Source organism: Medicago truncatula, chromosome 7 (genome assembly GCF_003473485.1).
Source record: "Medicago truncatula cultivar Jemalong A17 chromosome 7, MtrunA17r5.0-ANR, whole genome shotgun sequence".
Taxonomy (NCBI): domain Eukaryota; kingdom Viridiplantae; phylum Streptophyta; class Magnoliopsida; order Fabales; family Fabaceae; genus Medicago; species Medicago truncatula.
The window spans coordinates 15,876,039-15,888,236 of record NC_053048.1 but is presented as its reverse complement, the minus strand read 5'-3'; positions in this window follow the sequence as shown (position 1 = coordinate 15,888,236).

Below are 12,198 nucleotides of genomic sequence, written 5' to 3'. Positions count from 1 at the left end.
GTAAATTAGAGTAACCGTTGAGGGTAATTATGGAAGTAAATTAGGCTACACCAAAAAATAGTATTGCCATTATATATAGGTATAGATATACATTCTTGCAGTCATCACTATTATGTAGTTTTCTTGCACCAGTTACGTATACGTATAGGTATAAACTACCTCCTATTCTTTTTCTTGCAGTTTTTTTTTTTTTTTTTTTTGGAATAAATGATAGTTTTTTATGTATAGGTATAGATAACAGGTATGTGAAGTTATTCTTTTTTGTTTTTTTTTAAATGAAAATGAAGTTAAAGCAGTGAGTAAATTAGAGTAACCGTTGAGGGTAATTATGGAAGTAAATTAGGCTACACCAAAAAATAGTATTGCCATTATATATAGGTATAGATATACATTCTTGCAGTCATCACTATTATGTAGTTTTCTTGCACCAGTTACGTATACGTATAGGTATAAACTACCTCCTATTCTTTTTCTTGCAGTTTTTTTTTTTTTTTTTTTTTGGAATAAATGATAGTTTTTTATGTATAGGTATAGATAACAGGTATGTGAAGTTATTCTTTTTTGTTTTTTTTTTAAATGAAAATGAAGTTAAAGCAGTGAGTAAATTAGAGTAACCGTTGAGGGTAATTATGGAAGTAAATTAGGCTACACCAAAAAATAGTATTGCCATTATATATAGGTATAGATATACATTCTTGCAGTCATCACTATTATGTAGTTTTCTTGCACCAGTTACGTATACGTATAGGTATAAACTACCTCCTATTCTTTTTCTTGCAGTTTTTTTTTTTTTTTTTTTGGAATAAATGATAGTTTTTTATGTATAGGTATAGATAACAGGTATGTGAAGTTATTCTTTTTTGTTTTTTTTTTAAATGAAAATGAAGTTAAAGCAGTGAGTAAATTAGAGTAACCGTTGAGGGTAATTATGGAAGTAAATTAGGCTACACCAAAAAATAGTATTGCCATTATATATAGGTATAGATATACATTCTTGCAGTCATCACTATTATGTAGTTTTCTTGCACCAGTTACGTATACGTATAGGTATAAACTACCTCCTATTCTTTTTCTTGCAGTTTTTTTTTTTTTTTTTTTTGGAATAAATGATAGTTTTTTATGTATAGGTATAGATAACAGGTATGTGAAGTTATTCTTTTTTGTTTTTTTTTAAATGAAAATGAAGTTAAAGCAGTGAGTAAATTAGAGTAACCGTTGAGGGTAATTATGGAAGTAAATTAGGCTACACCAAAAAATAGTATTGCCATTATATATAGGTATAGATATACATTCTTGCAGTCATCACTATTATGTAGTTTTCTTGCACCAGTTACGTATACGTATAGGTATAAACTACCTCCTATTCTTTTTCTTGCAGTTTTTTTTTTTTTTTTTTTTGGAATAAATGATAGTTTTTTATGTATAGGTATAGATAACAGGTATGTGAAGTTATTCTTTTTTTTTTTTTTTTAAATGAAAATGAAGTTAAAGCAGTGAGTAAATTAGAGTAACCGTTGAGGGTAATTATGGAAGTAAATTAGGCTACACCAAAAAATAGTATTGCCATTATATATAGGTATAGATATACATTCTTGCAGTCATCACTATTATGTAGTTTTCTTGCACCAGTTACGTATACGTATAGGTATAAACTACCTCCTATTCTTTTTCTTGCAGTTTTTTTTTTTTTTTTTTTTGGAATAAATGATAGTTTTTTATGTATAGGTATAGATAACAGGTATGTGAAGTTATTCTTTTTTGTTTTTTTTTTAAATGAAAATGAAGTTAAAGCAGTGAGTAAATTAGAGTAACCGTTGAGGGTAATTATGGAAGTAAATTAGGCTACACCAAAAAATAGTATTGCCATTATATATAGGTATAGATATACATTCTTGCAGTCATCACTATTATGTAGTTTTCTTGCACCAGTTACGTATACGTATAGGTATAAACTACCTCCTATTCTTTTTCTTGCAGTTTTTTTTTTTTTTTTTTTTGGAATAAATGATAGTTTTTTATGTATAGGTATAGATAACAGGTATGTGAAGTTATTCTTTTTTGTTTTTTTTTAAATGAAAATGAAGTTAAAGCAGTGAGTAAATTAGAGTAACCGTTGAGGGTAATTATGGAAGTAAATTAGGCTACACCAAAAAATAGTATTGCCATTATATATAGGTATAGATATACATTCTTGCAGTCATCACTATTATGTAGTTTTCTTGCACCAGTTACGTATACGTATAGGTATAAACTACCTCCTATTCTTTTTCTTGCAGTTTTTTTTTTTTTTTTTTTTGGAATAAATGATAGTTTTTTATGTATAGGTATAGATAACAGGTATGTGAAGTTATTCTTTTTTGTTTTTTTTTAAATGAAAATGAAGTTAAAGCAGTGAGTAAATTAGAGTAACCGTTGAGGGTAATTATGGAAGTAAATTAGGCTACACCAAAAAATAGTATTGCCATTATATATAGGTATAGATATACATTCTTGCAGTCATCACTATTATGTAGTTTTCTTGCACCAGTTACGTATACGTATAGGTATAAACTACCTCCTATTCTTTTTCTTGCAGTTTTTTTTTTTTTTTTTTTTGGAATAAATGATAGTTTTTTATGTATAGGTATAGATAACAGGTATGTGAAGTTATTCTTTTTTGTTTTTTTTTAAATGAAAATGAAGTTAAAGCAGTGAGTAAATTAGAGTAACCGTTGAGGGTAATTATGGAAGTAAATTAGGCTACACCAAAAAATAGTATTGCCATTATATATAGGTATAGATATACATTCTTGCAGTCATCACTATTATGTAGTTTTCTTGCACCAGTTACGTATACGTATAGGTATAAACTACCTCCTATTCTTTTTCTTGCAGTTTTTTTTTTTTTTTTTTTTGGAATAAATGATAGTTTTTTATGTATAGGTATAGATAACAGGTATGTGAAGTTATTCTTTTTTGTTTTTTTTTAAATGAAAATGAAGTTAAAGCAGTGAGTAAATTAGAGTAACCGTTGAGGGTAATTATGGAAGTAAATTAGGCTACACCAAAAAATAGTATTGCCATTATATATAGGTATAGATATACATTCTTGCAGTCATCACTATTATGTAGTTTTCTTGCACAGTTACGTATACGTATAGGTATAAACTACCTCCTATTCTTTTTCTTGCAGTTTTTTTTTTTTTTTTTTTTGGAATAAATGATAGTTTTTTATGTATAGGTATAGATAACAGGTATGTGAAGTTATTCTTTTTTGTTTTTTTTTTAAATGAAAATGAAGTTAAAGCAGTGAGTAAATTAGAGTAACCGTTGAGGGTAATTATGGAAGTAAATTAGGCTACACCAAAAAATAGTATTGCCATTATATATAGGTATAGATATACATTCTTGCAGTCATCACTATTATGTAGTTTTCTTGCACCAGTTACGTATACGTATAGGTATAAACTACCTCCTATTCTTTTTCTTGCAGTTTTTTTTTTTTTTTTTTTTGGAATAAATGATAGTTTTTTATGTATAGGTATAGATAACAGGTATGTGAAGTTATTCTTTTTTGTTTTTTTTTAAATGAAAATGAAGTTAAAGCAGTGAGTAAATTAGAGTAACCGTTGAGGGTAATTATGGAAGTAAATTAGGCTACACCAAAAAATAGTATTGCCATTATATATAGGTATAGATATACATTCTTGCAGTCATCACTATTATGTAGTTTTCTTGCACCAGTTACGTATACGTATAGGTATAAACTACCTCCTATTCTTTTTCTTGCAGTTTTTTTTTTTTTTTTTTTTGGAATAAATGATAGTTTTTTATGTATAGGTATAGATAACAGGTATGTGAAGTTATTCTTTTTTGTTTTTTTTTTAAATGAAAATGAAGTTAAAGCAGTGAGTAAATTAGAGTAACCGTTGAGGGTAATTATGGAAGTAAATTAGGCTACACCAAAAAATAGTATTGCCATTATATATAGGTATAGATATACATTCTTGCAGTCATCACTATTATGTAGTTTTCTTGCACCAGTTACGTATACGTATAGGTATAAACTACCTCCTATTCTTTTTCTTGCAGTTTTTTTTTTTTTTTTTTTGGAATAAATGATAGTTTTTTATGTATAGGTATAGATAACAGGTATGTGAAGTTATTCTTTTTTGTTTTTTTTTAAATGAAAATGAAGTTAAAGCAGTGAGTAAATTAGAGTAACCGTTGAGGGTAATTATGGAAGTAAATTAGGCTACACCAAAAAATAGTATTGCCATTATATATAGGTATAGATATACATTCTTGCAGTCATCACTATTATGTAGTTTTCTTGCACCAGTTACGTATACGTATAGGTATAAACTACCTCCTATTCTTTTTCTTGCAGTTTTTTTTTTTTTTTTTTTTGGAATAAATGATAGTTTTTTATGTATAGGTATAGATAACAGGTATGTGAAGTTATTCTTTTTTGTTTTTTTTTAAATGAAAATGAAGTTAAAGCAGTGAGTAAATTAGAGTAACCGTTGAGGGTAATTATGGAAGTAAATTAGGCTACACCAAAAAATAGTATTGCCATTATATATAGGTATAGATATACATTCTTGCAGTCATCACTATTATGTAGTTTTCTTGCACCAGTTACGTATACGTATAGGTATAAACTACCTCCTATTCTTTTTCTTGCAGTTTTTTTTTTTTTTTTTTTTGGAATAAATGATAGTTTTTTATGTATAGGTATAGATAACAGGTATGTGAAGTTATTCTTTTTTTTTTTTTTTTAAATGAAAATGAAGTTAAAGCAGTGAGTAAATTAGAGTAACCGTTGAGGGTAATTATGGAAGTAAATTAGGCTACACCAAAAAATAGTATTGCCATTATATATAGGTATAGATATACATTCTTGCAGTCATCACTATTATGTAGTTTTCTTGCACCAGTTACGTATACGTATAGGTATAAACTACCTCCTATTCTTTTTCTTGCAGTTTTTTTTTTTTTTTTTTTTGGAATAAATGATAGTTTTTTATGTATAGGTATAGATAACAGGTATGTGAAGTTATTCTTTTTTGTTTTTTTTTAAATGAAAATGAAGTTAAAGCAGTGAGTAAATTAGAGTAACCGTTGAGGGTAATTATGGAAGTAAATTAGGCTACACCAAAAAATAGTATTGCCATTATATATAGGTATAGATATACATTCTTGCAGTCATCACTATTATGTAGTTTTCTTGCACCAGTTACGTATACGTATAGGTATAAACTACCTCCTATTCTTTTTCTTGCAGTTTTTTTTTTTTTTTTTTTTGGAATAAATGATAGTTTTTTATGTATAGGTATAGATAACAGGTATGTGAAGTTATTCTTTTTTTTTTTTTTTTAAATGAAAATGAAGTTAAAGCAGTGAGTAAATTAGAGTAACCGTTGAGGGTAATTATGGAAGTAAATTAGGCTACACCAAAAAATAGTATTGCCATTATATATAGGTATAGATATACATTCTTGCAGTCATCACTATTATGTAGTTTTCTTGCACCAGTTACGTATACGTATAGGTATAAACTACCTCCTATTCTTTTTCTTGCAGTTTTTTTTTTTTTTTTTTTTGGAATAAATGATAGTTTTTTATGTATAGGTATAGATAACAGGTATGTGAAGTTATTCTTTTTTGTTTTTTTTTAAATGAAAATGAAGTTAAAGCAGTGAGTAAATTAGAGTAACCGTTGAGGGTAATTATGGAAGTAAATTAGGCTACACCAAAAAATAGTATTGCCATTATATATAGGTATAGATATACATTCTTGCAGTCATCACTATTATGTAGTTTTCTTGCACCAGTTACGTATACGTATAGGTATAAACTACCTCCTATTCTTTTTCTTGCAGTTTTTTTTTTTTTTTTGTTTTGGAATAAATGATAGTTTTTTATGTATAGGTATAGATAACAGGTATGTGAAGTTATTCTTTTTTTTTTTTTTTTAAATGAAAATGAAGTTAAAGCAGTGAGTAAATTAGAGTAACCGTTGAGGGTAATTATGGAAGTAAATTAGGCTACACCAAAAAATAGTATTGCCATTATATATAGGTATAGATATACATTCTTGCAGTCATCACTATTATGTAGTTTTCTTGCACCAGTTACGTATACGTATAGGTATAAACTACCTCCTATTCTTTTTCTTGCAGTTTTTTTTTTTTTTTTTTTGGAATAAATGATAGTTTTTTATGTATAGGTATAGATAACAGGTATGTGAAGTTATTCTTTTTTGTTTTTTTTTTAAATGAAAATGAAGTTAAAGCAGTGAGTAAATTAGAGTAACCGTTGAGGGTAATTATGGAAGTAAATTAGGCTACACCAAAAAATAGTATTGCCATTATATATAGGTATAGATATACATTCTTGCAGTCATCACTATTATGTAGTTTTCTTGCACCAGTTACGTATACGTATAGGTATAAACTACCTCCTATTCTTTTTCTTGCAGTTTTTTTTTTTTTTTTTTTTGGAATAAATGATAGTTTTTTATGTATAGGTATAGATAACAGGTATGTGAAGTTATTCTTTTTTGTTTTTTTTTAAATGAAAATGAAGTTAAAGCAGTGAGTAAATTAGAGTAACCGTTGAGGGTAATTATGGAAGTAAATTAGGCTACACCAAAAAATAGTATTGCCATTATATATAGGTATAGATATACATTCTTGCAGTCATCACTATTATGTAGTTTTCTTGCACCAGTTACGTATACGTATAGGTATAAACTACCTCCTATTCTTTTTCTTGCAGTTTTTTTTTTTTTTTTTTTTGGAATAAATGATAGTTTTTTATGTATAGGTATAGATAACAGGTATGTGAAGTTATTCTTTTTTGTTTTTTTTTTAAATGAAAATGAAGTTAAAGCAGTGAGTAAATTAGAGTAACCGTTGAGGGTAATTATGGAAGTAAATTAGGCTACACCAAAAAATAGTATTGCCATTATATATAGGTATAGATATACATTCTTGCAGTCATCACTATTATGTAGTTTTCTTGCACCAGTTACGTATACGTATAGGTATAAACTACCTCCTATTCTTTTTCTTGCAGTTTTTTTTTTTTTTTTTTTTGGAATAAATGATAGTTTTTTATGTATAGGTATAGATAACAGGTATGTGAAGTTATTCTTTTTTTTTTTTTTTTAAATGAAAATGAAGTTAAAGCAGTGAGTAAATTAGAGTAACCGTTGAGGGTAATTATGGAAGTAAATTAGGCTACACCAAAAAATAGTATTGCCATTATATATAGGTATAGATATACATTCTTGCAGTCATCACTATTATGTAGTTTTCTTGCACCAGTTACGTATACGTATAGGTATAAACTACCTCCTATTCTTTTTCTTGCAGTTTTTTTTTTTTTTTTTTTTGGAATAAATGATAGTTTTTTATGTATAGGTATAGATAACAGGTATGTGAAGTTATTCTTTTTTGTTTTTTTTTTAAATGAAAATGAAGTTAAAGCAGTGAGTAAATTAGAGTAACCGTTGAGGGTAATTATGGAAGTAAATTAGGCTACACCAAAAAATAGTATTGCCATTATATATAGGTATAGATATACATTCTTGCAGTCATCACTATTATGTAGTTTTCTTGCACCAGTTACGTATACGTATAGGTATAAACTACCTCCTATTCTTTTTCTTGCAGTTTTTTTTTTTTTTTTTTTTGGAATAAATGATAGTTTTTTATGTATAGGTATAGATAACAGGTATGTGAAGTTATTCTTTTTTGTTTTTTTTTAAATGAAAATGAAGTTAAAGCAGTGAGTAAATTAGAGTAACCGTTGAGGGTAATTATGGAAGTAAATTAGGCTACACCAAAAAATAGTATTGCCATTATATATAGGTATAGATATACATTCTTGCAGTCATCACTATTATGTAGTTTTCTTGCACCAGTTACGTATACGTATAGGTATAAACTACCTCCTATTCTTTTTCTTGCAGTTTTTTTTTTTTTTTTTTTGGAATAAATGATAGTTTTTTATGTATAGGTATAGATAACAGGTATGTGAAGTTATTCTTTTTTGTTTTTTTTTTAAATGAAAATGAAGTTAAAGCAGTGAGTAAATTAGAGTAACCGTTGAGGGTAATTATGGAAGTAAATTAGGCTACACCAAAAAATAGTATTGCCATTATATATAGGTATAGATATACATTCTTGCAGTCATCACTATTATGTAGTTTTCTTGCACCAGTTACGTATACGTATAGGTATAAACTACCTCCTATTCTTTTTCTTGCAGTTTTTTTTTTTTTTTTTTTTGGAATAAATGATAGTTTTTTATGTATAGGTATAGATAACAGTATGTGAAGTTATTCTTTTTTGTTTTTTTTTTAAATGAAAATGAAGTTAAAGCAGTGAGTAAATTAGAGTAACCGTTGAGGGTAATTATGGAAGTAAATTAGGCTACACCAAAAAATAGTATTGCCATTATATATAGGTATAGATATACATTCTTGCAGTCATCACTATTATGTAGTTTTCTTGCACCAGTTACGTATACGTATAGGTATAAACTACCTCCTATTCTTTTTCTTGCAGTTTTTTTTTTTTTTTTTTTGGAATAAATGATAGTTTTTTATGTATAGGTATAGATAACAGGTATGTGAAGTTATTCTTTTTTGTTTTTTTTTTAAATGAAAATGAAGTTAAAGCAGTGAGTAAATTAGAGTAACCGTTGAGGGTAATTATGGAAGTAAATTAGGCTACACCAAAAAATAGTATTGCCATTATATATAGGTATAGATATACATTCTTGCAGTCATCACTATTATGTAGTTTTCTTGCACCAGTTACGTATACGTATAGGTATAAACTACCTCCTATTCTTTTTCTTGCAGTTTTTTTTTTTTTTTTTTTGGAATAAATGATAGTTTTTTATGTATAGGTATAGATAACAGGTATGTGAAGTTATTCTTTTTTGTTTTTTTTTAAATGAAAATGAAGTTAAAGCAGTGAGTAAATTAGAGTAACCGTTGAGGGTAATTATGGAAGTAAATTAGGCTACACCAAAAAATAGTATTGCCATTATATATAGGTATAGATATACATTCTTGCAGTCATCACTATTATGTAGTTTTCTTGCACCAGTTACGTATACGTATAGGTATAAACTACCTCCTATTCTTTTTCTTGCAGTTTTTTTTTTTTTTTTTTTTGGAATAAATGATAGTTTTTTATGTATAGGTATAGATAACAGGTATGTGAAGTTATTCTTTTTTGTTTTTTTTTAAATGAAAATGAAGTTAAAGCAGTGAGTAAATTAGAGTAACCGTTGAGGGTAATTATGGAAGTAAATTAGGCTACACCAAAAAATAGTATTGCCATTATATATAGGTATAGATATACATTCTTGCAGTCATCACTATTATGTAGTTTTCTTGCACCAGTTACGTATACGTATAGGTATAAACTACCTCCTATTCTTTTTCTTGCAGTTTTTTTTTTTTTTTTTTTTGGAATAAATGATAGTTTTTTATGTATAGGTATAGATAACAGGTATGTGAAGTTATTCTTTTTTGTTTTTTTTTTAAATGAAAATGAAGTTAAAGCAGTGAGTAAATTAGAGTAACCGTTGAGGGTAATTATGGAAGTAAATTAGGCTACACCAAAAAATAGTATTGCCATTATATATAGGTATAGATATACATTCTTGCAGTCATCACTATTATGTAGTTTTCTTGCACCAGTTACGTATACGTATAGTATAAACTACCTCCTATTCTTTTTCTTGCAGTTTTTTTTTTTTTTTTTTTTGGAATAAATGATAGTTTTTTATGTATAGGTATAGATAACACTTACGTGAAGTTATTCATTTTTTTTTTTTTGTTTTAAATAAAAATGAAGTTAAAGCAGTGAGTAAATTAGAGTAACCGTTGAGGGTAATTATGGAAGTAAATTAGGCTACACCAAAAAATAGTATTGCCATTATATATAGGTATAGATATACATTCTTGCAGTCATCACTATTATGTAGTTTTCTTGCACCAGTTACGTATACGTATAGGTATAAACTACCTCCTATTCTTTTTCTTGCAGTTTTTTTTTTTTTTTTTTTTGGAATAAATGATAGTTTTTTATGTATAGGTATAGATAACAGGTATGTGAAGTTATTCTTTTTTGTTTTTTTTTAAATGAAAATGAAGTTAAAGCAGTGAGTAAATTAGAGTAACCGTTGAGGGTAATTATGGAAGTAAATTAGGCTACACCAAAAAATAGTATTGCCATTATATATAGGTATAGATATACATTCTTGCAGTCATCACTATTATGTAGTTTTCTTGCACCAGTTACGTATACGTATAGGTATAAACTACCTCCTATTCTTTTTCTTGCAGTTTTTTTTTTTTTTTTTTTTGGAATAAATGATAGTTTTTTATGTATAGGTATAGATAACAGGTATGTGAAGTTATTCTTTTTTGTTTTTTTTTAAATGAAAATGAAGTTAAAGCAGTGAGTAAATTAGAGTAACCGTTGAGGGTAATTATGGAAGTAAATTAGGCTACACCAAAAAATAGTATTGCCATTATATATAGGTATAGATATACATTCTTGCAGTCATCACTATTATGTAGTTTTCTTGCACAGTTACGTATACGTATAGGTATAAACTACCTCCTATTCTTTTTCTTGCAGTTTTTTTTTTTTTTTTTTTTGGAATAAATGATAGTTTTTTATGTATAGGTATAGATAACAGGGTATGTGAAGTTATTCTTTTTTTTTTTTTTTTAAATAAAATGAAGTTAAAGCAGTGAGTAAATTAGAGTAACCGTTGAGGGTAATTATGGAAGTAAATTAGGCTACACCAAAAAATAGTATTGCCATTATATATAGGTATAGATATACATTCTTGCAGTCATCACTATTATGTAGTTTTCTTGCACTAGTTACGTATACGTATAGTATAAACTACCTCCTATTCTTTTTCTTGCAGTTTTTTTTTTTTTTTTTTTTGGAATAAATGATAGTTTTTTATGTATAGGTATAGATAACAGGTATGTGAAGTTATTCTTTTTTTTTTTTTTTTAAATAAAATGAAGTTAAAGCAGTGAGTAAATTAGAGTAACCGTTGAGGGTAATTATGGAAGTAAATTAGGCTACACCAAAAAATAGTATTGCCATTATATATAGGTATAGATATACATTCTTGCAGTCATCACTATTATGTAGTTTTCTTGCACCAGTTACGTATACTATAGGTATAAACTACCTCTATTCTTTTTCTTGCAGTTTTTTTTTTTTTTTTTTTTGGAATAAATGATAGTTTTTTATGTATAGGTATAGATAACAGGTATGTGAAGTTATTCTTTTTTGTTTTTTTTTTAAATGAAAATGAAGTTAAAGCAGTGAGTAAATTAGAGTAACCGTTGAGGGTAATTATGGAAGTAAATTAGGCTACACCAAAAAATAGTATTGCCATTATATATAGGTATAGATATACATTCTTGCAGTCATCACTATTATGTAGTTTTCTTGCACCAGTTACGTATACGTATAGGTATAAACTACCTCCTATTCTTTTTCTTGCAGTTTTTTTTTTTTTTTTTTTTGGAATAAATGATAGTTTTTTATGTATAGGTATAGATAACAGGTATGTGAAGTTATTCTTTTTTGTTTTTTTTTAAATGAAAATGAAGTTAAAGCATAAGTAAATTAGAGTAACCGTTGAGGGTAATTATGGAAGTAAATTAGGCTACACCAAAAAATAGTATTGCCATTATATATGGTATAGATATACATTCTTGCAGCATCACTATTATGTAGTTTTCTTGCACCAGTTACGTATACGTATAGGTATAAACTACCTCCTATTCTTTTTCTTGCAGTTTTTTTTTTTTTTTTTTTTGGAATAAATGATAGTTTTTTATGTATAGGTATAGATAACAGGTATGTGAAGTTATTCTTTTTTGTTTTTTTTTTAAATAAAAATGAAGTTAAAGCAGTGAGTAAATTAGAGTAACCGTTGAGGGTAATTATGGAAGTAAATTAGGCTACACCAAAAAATAGTATTGCCATTATATATAGGTATAGATATACATTCTTGCAGTCATCACTATTATGTAGTTTTCTTGCACTAGTTACGTATACGTATAGGTATAAACTACCTCCTATTCTTTTTCTTGCAGTTTTTTTTTTTTTTTTTTTTTGGAATAAATGATAGTTTTTTATGTATAGGTATAGA